Genomic DNA, 13,263 nt, shown 5'->3' with positions numbered 1-13,263 from the left:
TCTGTCTCTCTCTCTCTCACTGTCCACTCTGCCTGAAAAAAAAAAAAAAGATTTTAGAATGCTATCATTATTTTGTCATGGCCTTAACAATTTCAGTGGACTTCTTAAGCTTCCTTCAATTTTTGTTTCTACTTCTTGACAAATAAAGCTAAAAGAAACCATACAAAATTTGTACATAGTTTATTGAAAGCCATTGTTATTTCAGTAAAGATGTTTCTTGTGGCAATAACAATCTGGCTGCCACAGCTACTCAATAAAATCACAAGGGCATTTCCTATATCATTTGATTATGGAAACCTTTAAATACGAGTCCTTTAAAAAGTGAGGGTGGTGGGGGACACCTTCCAATAGGGTAGCAGGTTGTCACAAAGTAAAACTATATTCATATCTAAAAGTTTTACTTGACTGCAAGTCTTATAGATGGGTACTGAATACAGAATGAAATGGCTGCTCTTTGTTATATCCTGAATGTAACCTTATACATAGAGCTTAAAATACTTTCTAGTGTTTTATAAGATTCTCTCTCAGTGACCAACATTCCTATCACCAGGCAACATAATCTTCCACTCCTGGGAAGTCACTTCCCAGCTGTATTTGGATAAACATTGTGGGTTTAATTAAAGACTTAAGCTAGGGATCAGGAGTATCTCCTTTCTGAACTTTGTACCATGGACACCATCTACGCTTATGACTATTCAAGGTGTGGCTTTTCACAGATCATGGCTACAAAATAAGGATCCATATAGCACCACCTTTGCCAGAGAACTTAATAGAGATTCTACTGTATGACCCCATCTACTGACTTAAAATCTCTGGGGTTGGGGCCCAGGAATCATCTATGTTTAACAAGTTCTTCGGTTATGTTCATGAAATCTAACAACCTTAGATTCTGAAGAGATGTGAGGCAACAATCTTGTGTCTAGTTGAACACTCTCAGAGGAAAATCATGATCCTCTGTTCACTGTGCCAAATAAAAGTTGTTTCCCAGAATGCAAATAGATGAACACTTAATCTGTAGGATGTAAGAAATAAATCCCTGCAAATGTAAGTGTGCTGCAGAGTGACTTCCTTAAAACATGGTGTTACTTGTCATACAGTTTGCAATGAAAAAATAGTAAAATAACAACAGTTAAGCTAGATTCTATAGCTTTTTGCGTGACTCCTATAATCTTTATTTTTCTCTGGATTTTTCTTGTTATTTTGTAGGACATAAGTGAAATCTTTCTAGTTTGAATTTGTTCCCATATTGAATGCTTGCCTGCTTTCTCATTTAGAATTCTTTGGAGCTGAGCAAAGATCACCTTAAGTGTGTAACGCTTCCAAGCATTAGGAATCTTAAGGAGTTTAGCCAATTTTGGAAAGTAGACCTAGAACTAAACCCAGCAAGCCCTGGAACTCAGGTCTTAGACCCTGTTTCCATGTTGGTAAAAGATTTTGCTGCATGTTTTTCTCTCTAAGATGTGGCCTTTAGGCAACAGATGAAGGGAACAGTGCAAGAGGCAGTGAGTCTGAACCCTAAGGAGGTATTTCTTGTCTTTATTGGACAGGAGTTTCATTGTGCATGGATAGAACACATTTTGCTTGGATTAACTGCTATGTTCATTTTAGTTCCCCTGCAATGGGTGATGTATAGTGACATACTTTGGGTAGAAGAGGAGTCATAGGAGTTAGCCTTGGTTTATTTCCAAGGTATAAATACCATGGGGTCAAGTTCAAGATACCAACGTGATGTCACTGAAGTAGAGCTGAGACAAGAGGTATATGCACACCCAGCTATCACTCTCCTGTGCAAGATGACTTCAGCATACAACTGCCCAAAATACTCCTTTCCAGGCACTCTGTGGGATGGAGAAACCTGGAATTGAGCTAGGCCATGAGGAACCTGGATAGGAATAAAAAAAAATCACTGTTGACGCACAGGACTGGCATGTGAAGGGGGAGCAGATGTATTGTTCAGTAGATAACAAAATATTAATGTGTTTGACCCTATACCCTTCTAAGTCCCCTGTATTGGAGAGCTATAAAGTGTTATATTCTTAGGTTTCCATTTGTGGCATGATGAGGTCAACACAAACATAAGGCTAGGAAGTATATCCACACCTCAGATTGTCAGATACAAGACCATTGTTCTCTGCTAAAGCTTTCCCAGAGACAAAGGGAATGCATATACATAGCTCTTCATTGCCCTAGAAAGCTGTTGCATGCGTTTGCTCATGTGGGAGAGTAAAATAGAGCCTGCAATCCAAATATGGCTTGAAGCAGTTTCCAGGGTCAGCATAACTTCTAAAGCAAACTTCCAGTGAAAAATCCTGTTATTTATATACAAAGAGCAACAAAGGTCTATGTTTACTTTTGTCTGTACCTATTTCGACATTTGATCCTTTTTGTCACCATGGGGCTTGGTATCTAAAACACTGGGATGATGGGTTTATACTACAAGGTAATAAAGAATGTGTGTATTTTGTTTGAAAAACTGATTCTGCCATTACTACCGAGGTATTTGGAAGGAAGAGTAAAGGAATTCAAGTAAAAGTTTAAAAATAGACCAGCATGAAGGAGAACAGTAAAACTGGATAAAAACACTCTCAGGAAAGTGGAAAGTTTATTTAATTACTGTATTCATTCTTTCATGTTGTTCTTTTTTAAGAGGTTTTCTTTATTGGGAATGCAGAGTGACGGAGGGAGAGAGAGAGAGCGAGCGAGAGCAAGTGCGTGGGAGATGTTTATTGATCTTCATTCAGGAGTTCACTCCCCAATGGCCCATGACAGCCAGGCCTACCTAGTCCAGGCCCAAGCAAGGAGCCCAGAACTCCATCTGAGTCTCCTTCATGAGTGACAGGAACCCAAGTACTTGGACCATCATGTACTGCCTCACAGGTGCATTAACAGGAACCTGGATGAGAAGCTTGGGGTATCTGGGACTTGAACCTGCACTGAGATATGGAATGTGGACATCCTAAGTGGTAGCCAAACCCACTGCACCACAAGGCCTGCCCCTATGTGGTTCTGAAGTTTTGTGGTTTTTTTGTTTGTTTTATTTGTTTTTTATGTAGGAGAAAACAGACCACTGGCCTAAGGCTTCAACACAATGTTGAAGTATGACAAAACCCTCCACTGAATCTCAGAATCTCTGTACTCTGGTGATTCCTTTAAAAAGTTAAAGTTTCCCAACTGGAATCTTTTGCGAAACAAAAGTGAACAGAACTATAAAACCTTCTTAAATATTGGCTTGAATGGAATCCAGTAACCCTGTATTAGGTTTGATGAAACTTTTATTTTTTTATATTCATGTTTTAATTTTTATCCTATCTTGATAAAGCAAGACAGTAGTCATAAGGATAGCAATAAAGGTTTAAAAAATCATTAGGTTTAAGAAGATTTGAAATAAAATTTTAAGGGTTAAAAGGTATAGAATGTATCAATAGATTTTATTTTTTATGAATCATCATAATAGACATTCTCCAAGAAGCAGACACTGAGAGAAGATTCTAACCCAAGTAGAGTTTCTTAGGGAAATAATTCCAAAAACTACCTAAGAGTAACAAGACATGAAGGGAAAGAGTTCAGTGAAAAGTATATTTTCAACTGAGTTGCCATTATGGACAACTGATACTTTTCCTGCTGGGGAACTGTAGGAAACACTAGAGGATGTGGCTCTGCATTGTCCCAAATGAAAGGCAAGGAAGCTGGTATATTTAATTGTGCAAGTCTCTTTCTGTCCTTGATTAAAATCTACTACCATGGTCTTTAGCCATTTGGCACTATTGACTTGCCCTGTTCTGGGGCTTTGTTTCAGTAGCTTTGTTAAAGCTCCAAGGGTAGAAATTTGCAGGTGTTTGCAGTGAGGATCCTCCACTATGTAGAGGTGGGATATTCCTTAGTTCAGTGCTATTCATAAAGGTTTATTGTGAACCACTAACATGAGTGCCTTAGCCTGTTGTCTGTTACTGTAACAGAATACCTGGAATCGGATAATTTATAAAGGAAGAGTTTTATGTTGGTTATGGTTGTGAAGCCCAAGAGCTGGGTGCTGATGTCTGTTCAACCACTGGTGAGAATCGCATGGTGACAGAGCATGAGCATCTGCAAAGAGACAAAGCATGAGCTTTAATCTTGCTTTGTAAAAACCTGCTTTCACAGTAACTAATTCAGTCCACAGAGCAGAAACTCATTTCTGCAAGATGGCATTATTCTACTCATGAGTATTCATGAGGGCTCTGCTTCCAAGACCGAAACACCTCCCCCCAGACTCCACCTTCCCCTGCACTGAGGGACTGAGCTCCAAGTTACTTCTGTTGGGGAGAAACCACATTCAAAACCTCACAATGAGCTCCGGATGCAATTTCAAGTTTCCAGGAGTCACACAGATGTGAAAAAAAGACACAGGGGAAATTAACTGTAATATATTTAACTCAGTATATTCAAAATATTATTTCAACATTAAGAATTATTAATGAGATTTATTTTACTCCAAATCTTTGAAAGTTGATGTATATTTCACAGCACATTTCATATCTCAATTCAAAGTTTCTCTTGTAGGCTCAGTAGATATAGGAGGCTAGTGGCTACCAGACTGCACAGCACAGCTGTAAGGGCATGGACCGTGTTTGTCTTACTATTTGTTGAATTTGAATGTCATGTGTCATTACTCTCTGAGCAGCCCAAAAATAAACACCACCCAGTACACCAGGAAGTCTAAAATGTAGATTTAATTTGGGCCCAAAAAAATCTTTCTCAACAAGATCATATGTCTCTGATTTCTCAAGATATAAAATCTGGGAAATGCTGTCTTATGCTTATTTTATTGAAGTATTTTACTATTGATATTTTAAGAATTTTAATGTTTTGATGTCTTCACAAATGCATTGCTGCTGTTTTATTCGTAATTATGATTTGAGGTTTTATTAATATGAAGTAGATCCTTGTTTATCCTCTTTTGCTTTCTACATTCATCCACCACATTACTGAATACCTTCCGTGTGCCAGGCACAGCCATAGTTCTTATTGTCCCTTGGCAAGAGACAAAGCCTTAAAGTTTGGTGGTGAAGGCAGACGGTAGACACATACCATATAAATGTATGATTTTTACTAGATTTTACCTTACTGTAGTCTAATGCCATATGTAGAAATAAATAAGTGGAATAGTGGTTATTGGCTTTAAAAGAAGATTATTTCTCACTTTGGAGAACTTTTCACCTCAGGGTTCCTTTAATTGGGAAGAGCCTCTATTTAGATTCTTTCTCAGGGGCACTTCTGAGGAATTGGCCTATCCTGTAAAATGAGTTGGTCTACATCTGGTAAGCAACACTCACGGTGCTATACTTTGCATCCCTGGTTGCCTAATTTATGGGCAATTCAAACATCTTCCCCCCAGGCTGTCAGAGGCATGGCTGAATCCCTGTTTGTGCCATCATCCTGATGTACACTTTATGGACCTTTGAAAAGAGGCCACCAACAGAGCAGGTCAAAGACTCAGCACTTCCCTATCTCCATTTGAACCCTATGAGGTGTTTATTTAAGTTGCTAATGTGTACAAGGCTGTGATCTTTTCTTAATTAAGGCTGCTTTATTCATTGGGTGAAATGTGAAAGCATTTAATAATTTAAAGACTTGATGTTTTCAAAGCATAATTGACTTTGGAACCTTGAAACACCAAAAACAATGTTAACTTGAAGCAATGGCACTTGCAGAGATGTTACTGCAACTGATTGCATTTGCAGGATATTTCTGGAGTTATATATTATGCTAAGAAGATTCTTTCAGTAGGATTTAACTGGTCGAGTATAATATAGTGCTTTATTACATAATAATTGCCTTTAATGGGTGTATTACATTTGGCTAATGTAACTGTAATTGAAAAGATTATATTTACTTTTGAAACATCCTTGTTAACACATCAGATTGGGTCTGTTGATGCAATGCCTTAGATCATGTTTTGTTTTTATGTCTTTAATTTTTTAGGAACTTCTTGAAACTATAAGCCATCACCCAATAGAAAAAGGTGGCTGAGTTTCTTTCCCTACAATCTTATTTCCTCATTTTAAATGGTTGCCAACAAAATAGAAACCAGTTTTATCTTAAGCAAAAAGAAATGTACTGGAAAGTTGTAGGACTAAGAGCATTGATAGGAGTATTGAGTATCAGGCTTTGCAAACTGGCAGGGACCAAGAGCACACCAGGGGCCTCTCAGGTTGAGGCCCTAGAAGCAGAGCCTGAGATGGGGATTCTTGTGCAAATTGTTTATTGAGGGAGGGCTCTCTGGAGAAAGCTGTAAAGGAGTGAGGGAAATAGGATAGGCAGAAGTCAGGCATAAAATAAGGGTTTAGGTGATGTCTAGTCTCAACTGGATTCCATGGGGGGGCGGGGGACAGGGTTTAAATAACATCAGAGATTTGTTCCACTTTGAAATAAAAGGTCAGTTTTTTGTGTGCTCCCATTTCAATCAGCCATTGACTGTGGACTGCCCCTTGGTGAAGCAAAACCTTCTAGGCTGTGATATACTGAGAACATGGGTCTCTGAGGATGGGGACCCAAATCTGTAGCACTGGCCAATTTCCATGATATAAATGTTCCTACCCTGGCCCATTTCAAGCAACCAATTTGAAGTTACTGAATGTGGAATAGACAATAAGTTCTCATGAGATAGTCTGAGCAGAATCCCACAAATCAGTGTTCCCAGCCATCTGCTGGGAAGGTATCTCCTAAATGGTAATGTCAGTGCCCTGGAGAAAGGGGCAGACACCACCTGCAGTGCCGCAATCCCATATGGGTGCCAGTTCAAGTCCTGGCTGCTCCACTTCTGATCCAGCTCTCTGCTATGGCCTGGGAAAGCAGTAGAAGATGGCCCAAGTCCTTGGGTCCCTGCACCCACGTGGGAAACCTGGAAGAAGCTCCTGGCTCCTGCCTTAGGATCGGCACAGCTCTGGCTGTTGCAGCCAATTGGGAAGTGAACCAGTGAATAGAAGAGCTCTCTCTCTCTCTCTCTCTCTCTGCATAACTCTGACTTTCAAATAAATGAATAAATCTTTCAAAAATAAAAGATTTTAGCAGCAAACACGCCTAGCAGTTGAGACAATGTACTCTCTCATTTTAGAAAATCTGGGAACCACCTGTGAGAGGCTGATGACATCAGGGAGTGGGGACAGTTTTACACAAAAGGAGCTAAGCGGTCAGGAGCCAAGTGCCCATTGCTGCTTCTTCCTCTTTGGTTATCTACTAACTGCCCATGTATCACTCACTCAACATTCAAAGTCTGAAAGATCATCTTCATCCTAAGACACAGGCCTAACCCTGGTTATACCAAACAAGTGTGAGGAAAGATCGACCTGCTGTGCTTCAGTAGTAAAAGGTACTCCCTCTCACTACAACCGTGAAATTGAGAGGTAGGTGTTTGACATAGTGAGTCCCTCCCCCTCCCCCTCCCCCTCTCACTCTCCTACCGCTTTGCCTATCAAATAAATTAAAATAATCTCTGGTGTTACTTTTTCTGCAACAGTACAGACTAGCACCTAATTGGGACCATGTCTTCAATAGGCTTGGGAAAAATGTAAAAATTGTGTACTTTTCATTATTTTTTTTTAAATTGTGATTTCCCTTTATAAATAATGGGATCTGGAGGCCCAGATACATAGGAGTAAGTGTGATTCCAATGTCCTTACTTGATAAAATAAGTGGATAAGTGTATGTTAACTGATATTTGGAATTTAAAATAAATTTTCTTCTTTGAAATTCAATAGCACATAAACTCCTACATTCTTTCTTGGAATTACTGTTGTGAAACTTTAATAAGAATAGGAATTATGAGAAATTTATTCCTGATCTGTCACAGATTTAATATATACCCACCCTTAAATGACAACATTACAGTATATGTTCTAGCAGCATGGACTTATTTTGGTTATAATAACTATGTTAGGCTATGTTTAGGATAAGAAAATGGATGAAGACTTTTTTTTAATCTTATTTTGTTTAAGGAATGCAACTTCATGCATTTAATATATACAGATTTGGGAACACTGCCCTTATACAAATTCTATGGTGTGCGCACACTAGGCTCTGCTTTATCATTATAACAGGTTGTTGCTATGTGGCACATTTTGTCAAAATTTAGAGATTTGAAAGAAACAGCATTTATTCAGCTTGTCTAGGATGTTTGGATCAAGGCTGAGCTTGAGCTTGGTTGTTAGATGATTGCCTCAGGTGCGTGTGGGCAGGAGTTTGTGTTGATTGGTGTAGGGAGCCCTCTGCTGGGGCTGGCTAGGGCCTCTTGTATTCTGATCCCAGCTTGTTCTTGTGACAATGGCAGGATTCCAACTAGAGTAGAAACTGCAAGGTGAAGCCACAATGCTACATGAAACTAGCTATAGAATTAGCTCTATGTTGCTTCCACCTCAGTCACTTGTCCAGACTGAATCATGCATTCAAGCACATGAGTTATGGGAAAAGACGATGGGAGATGCTGCAAGATCGTATTGCCAAGGGTTTAAGCCCAGGGAAGAATGGAGAATTGTGGACATTTTGTTGCAATCTGCTACATGCTGATTCGCTGATTTTCACTTGTTCTATCATTGAGTTTTTCAAAAATTCATTTACCTCTTGCCACCTCTCATCCAAGCCACCATTTTCTCTCACTCCCTGATGTATCTTCCTTCTCCTGCTTCCAGACATCCCTAATCCACTCTTCATGCAGCAGGCAAGATGATCTTTTGAAAATAGAGATCAACTCATTTCTGGAGCCATTAGAATAAAGCCTATACTCCTTTCTGTGGCTGGAATGGTCCTACAGTGCTCTGACTCTTGTCCAGCCCGTTTTACCAGTATTCTTCAGAGTCCTGGAACCTATCAAGCTGGGCCCTCTCTCTGACATATTCCTTCTCCAACTTTATATATTATCTATTTTTCTCAGATAACCTGGTCTCCTGGACACTCCTTCCTTAGTCATCTATGTCAATTAGGACCCCTTGATTACTTTCCAACACATACCTTTTGTACTTTCTCCATAATAATGTTCATTTTGTTAATTTACATGTTTATTGTTTGTCTCTGCCACCAGATGTATGCTTCAGAAAGTCAAAGACAGTATCTTATTATACATCACTGCTCACAGAAGTCACTTAATAAATGTTTGTTGATGTCCTAAAGAGCAGACTACCTAAATGAAATTTTACTTAACTATGAGAAATCCTACATGTTTTTTATTTCCATATTTTCATGGCAATCTACCCAGCTACATATAAGTATCATGAGAAATGTTCTTTTGCTATGAAAATAGGATTGGTTTGGAATGGTCCATGAAATAGAGATAACACAAAATAAATGCATTCGTACATTGCTTAATGCTACAATGCAAGTAAACGTTTCCAGAAAGGGATAGAAAGGGATCTGTGTCAGTTAAAGGCCTCAGTGCTCAGAGCCTCCTTTTCCAAATAGAGATGAGCGTTCTCTAAAATTGAATTTTATTCATGCTTCAGAGAGAAGTGAAATCACTCCATCATGAAAAATGGTATCAGGTGCTTTTGATTTTCTTTTATCAGCTGCTAATCAAAAGAGATGGAGAGAGCAAAGCAAGCTAATGAAGAAGCCAGCAGTTGTGAAGGCAGTTGTATTGTAGGCAGCTTTGTGGTTGTTAATTAGATGATGGCCTTGGGAAATACATTGTGAGAAGGAGAAATGCAGGAAGAAGTTGAATATTGCAAATCTTATCCTTAGCTGTATAATGTCTAAATGTGTTCATGCTGATAGATTTTGAGTTGAAAGAAGTATATTTTGAGCAACAGAAATATGATGTTATGAAGATACTAGAGAACCTTTCAACTTATAGGTCCTCTATACTTTAATAGTCATATATACTTGTACTTATATAGTAGTAATTATCCCTATCATTTCTTAACATGAATAATTTGGAAACACATGGCAATGTACATTTATAATTTTTGGAGACTGACAAATATCTGAATTCCTTCCCCCAAAAATAACATATTCAATTTCCCCATCACTTTTGCATCTGGGGCACAAGAATCTGGTTTAGGCAATCTGGGGAAGCTACCCTAGACCATAGGCAAACAAAGGAAACTACTCTAGACCATAAATGTGAAGAAGTAGAGGTGGAGAAAAACTATTTTGTTGGGAGAGGTGGTGATAGTTGCAGCCACAGGCCCAGCAGGAACTGTGGTCCCTGCCAGTGACAGTGATAGTGCAAGTTGTGGTGGTCTGTGACACCATTGTATGCCCTCACTAGCAGGTTGAGGTAGAAATCTAGTCCTAGTCTGCTTGCTGTCTGGCATCCTTTTATCCTCTCTGGCTCTTCATGTTTCCTGGCTATGAGTTACTGATTATTCTTGCAACAAATTCCTTATCAATAAGCAAGGCCACCTTTTGTTGCTTGCATGTGAGAACCATGACTAACTGACTTTGATAGAAAATGCTAACCAAATCTACAGTGCCTTATATGATTATGGTGCCAAATATTGAAAAGTTTATTTGAAGGTATTTAAAAGTTTTGTTGCATTGGTTTCCCAAATCTTTTATTAATTAAAAGAAACTATAATTTAAAAATAGAATCATAGTTAATATGCTTCATTATGTTTAAAAATGTGTCATTTTTATCTTAGAGTTTCTTTAAATAGAATTAGTCTAACAATATTTAGGACTGAGTCTGATCACACTCATTGTATATTTTAGGAGGTGTCAGGGTGGCAAACATTTGCTACCACCTCTGGGAGTAATTTCCTTTCTGGTAGAACCTTCAGACAATAATCGATAAAGGGTGTAATGTTCAATAGTTAAAATATCTATGTGTCTCAACTACTTGTTTATTTAAAATGTTTTATTGAGTACTTGCTTAAAAGTCAGGCACTATACTATCCTGGGAGAGTCAGAATTGAATAGTGCTTGGATAATTCCTTTTTATTTTTTATGAAGATTTATTTATTTGAAAGCATGACAATCTTTTTTCTTTTTTTAAATGATTTATTTATTTATTTGCAACTTAGAGTTATACAGAGAGAAGAGAGGCAGAGAGAGACAGAGACAGAGAGAGAGAGAGAGAGAGAGAGTCTTCCATCCACTGGTTCACTCCCCATTTGGCCGCAACAGCTAGAGCTGTGCTGATCCGAAGCCAGGAGCCAAGAGCTTCTTCCAGGTCTCCCACATGGGTGCAGGGGCCCAAGGACTTGGGCCATCTTCTACTGCTTTCCCAGGCCATAACAGAGAGCTGGATCATAAGTGGAGCAGCTGGGTCTCGAACTGCCGCCCATTTGGGATACTGGTGCTTCAGGCCAGGGCATTAACCAGCTGCACCACAACATCAGCCCCAAGAATCACCACAGCGCCAGCCCTGAGAATCAATCTTTCATCCACTGGTTCACTCCCTAGATGGCCACAACGGTCATGGCTGACCCAGGCTGAAGCCAGGAGCTTCTTCTGGGTCCCTTACGTGGTTCAGAGCTTCAAACCTTTGGGCTGTCCTCCACTGCCTTTCCCAGAGCGTTAGCAGTGAGCTGGATGAGAAGTAGAAAAGCCGAGATATAATCTAACACCCATATGGAATGCTAGCACTGCAGCCGGTGGCTTTGTCCAATACGCCACCATTCTATCTCCAGATAATTCCTTTTTGTGAAGCACATTTCTCAAGAGCGTATGATGTAGGGCAGTAGTACTCAAAGGATAGCCTGCAGAACTGCACCATCTACAAACTGTTTGTTACCTGTCAGCAAGGAGATAGGGATAGTGAGTCCAATGTAAATCGGCATACTGTTAGGTAAATGTTTCTCTCCCATAGGACTTTCATGAAGGAAATACTTCACTTATATTCTTGAAAACCTTCCTTTTCACTGATGCTAACAGTCTGTGTATTATCCAGTTTGAGTAGCAAGAATTTTGTAAGCAACAAATATCATAAAAGGTGGGCGATAACAGGTGATAATATCAGCCTATAGCATACAAAATATGATTTCACATTAACAATAATTTCCAAATAAATATTTAATTAGTGTATATGTTAGAACCCTCATTTACCATCTTTTTTCCATAAATGTACTATGTACTAAATATTTTTCTGGATTTTGTTGGATTTACAAAAACATCTAAGATAATCATGATCAATAGGATTTTTTAATCATATAAGCAGGAAAAGACAAAATATGCATTTAAACATCAGATAAAGTGTTCTTAAGAATTATATTCTATTACAAAGCTCTGCACAATTTTTTAAAGGAATTATGTATAAGTTAGATGATAGTTTATTTTTTTAAAAAAGGATTTATTTATTTATTTGAAAGTCAGAGTTACAGAGAGAGGAAGAGACAGAGAGGGAGAGATGTTCCATCTGCTGGTTCAGTCCCCAGATGGCTACAATGGCTGGAGTTAGGCCAAACTGAAGCCAGGAGTCAAGAGCTTCCTCTGGGTCTCCCATATGGATGGAGAGGACCCAAGGACTTGGCCCATGTTCTGCTGCCTTCCCAGGCACCTTAGCAGGGAGCTGGATCAGAAATGGAGCAGTCAGCACTGCAGATAAGGACACCTGCTTTGCCACAGTGCCAGCCCTTAAATGCTATGGTTCTATCTCAGTTTTGTGTTTATGTATAAATTGGCTACTCTCCACTGATCTTTAAATAATTACTTATCCCTGATAAAGGGAGACTTAGGAATATTTGTAGATTAAAAATAATAATGATAATGACTACAACAATAGCAAAAGAAAACATTGATTTCCTTGTACAGAGCCAAATAATTATTTCCTAATTGTTTTCCCATGATTTATGCAAATAAAACATTAGTACTAAAAACTAAAAAATACATTTTTTCATCATAATGAATCTAGGCCTGAGACAGTCAAAGTAATGTAATAGAGGCCATATAGAAATTTGGAGGATATGGACAGAAAGTGGGCACAAAAGAAACTTCATTTTTAGTTTAATTGACAAACAGTAATTACATAGTTATTGGAGTACAATATGATGTTTGGGTTTTCTTTTGAGAAATGTATTATTTGAAAAGTAGAGGGGCTGGCGCCGTGGCTCACTTAAGGTTAATCCTCTGCCTGCCGCGCCAGCATCCCATTTGGGTGGCGGGTTCTATTCCCTGTTGCTCCTTTTCCAGTCCAGCTCTCTGCTGTGGCCTGTTGGGCAGTGGAGGATGGCCCAAGTGCTTGGGCCCCTGCACCCACATGGGGGACCAGGAGGAAGCACCTGGCTCCTGGCTTCAGATCAGCACAGTGCTGACCATAGCGACCATTTGGGGAGTGAACCAACGGAAGACCTTTCT

General features: G+C 39.1%; 1 protein-coding gene across 2 annotated transcripts in view; it reads left to right on the top strand.

Annotated features, from left to right (window-relative positions):
- The window catches only part of PAK5 (p21 (RAC1) activated kinase 5), a 302,315-nt gene that overhangs the window by 85,733 nt on the left and 203,319 nt on the right, over positions 1-13,263 (top strand). The gene's annotated exons all lie outside the window — the stretch shown is intronic.

This window comes from Oryctolagus cuniculus, chromosome 11 (assembly GCF_051225735.1).
Source record: "Oryctolagus cuniculus isolate XC-2025 breed Fujian yellow rabbit chromosome 11, ASM5122573v1, whole genome shotgun sequence".
NCBI classification, from domain to species: domain Eukaryota; kingdom Metazoa; phylum Chordata; class Mammalia; order Lagomorpha; family Leporidae; genus Oryctolagus; species Oryctolagus cuniculus.
Note: the sequence above shows the minus strand (reverse complement) of the source record. Positions and strands in the feature narration are given on the sequence as shown.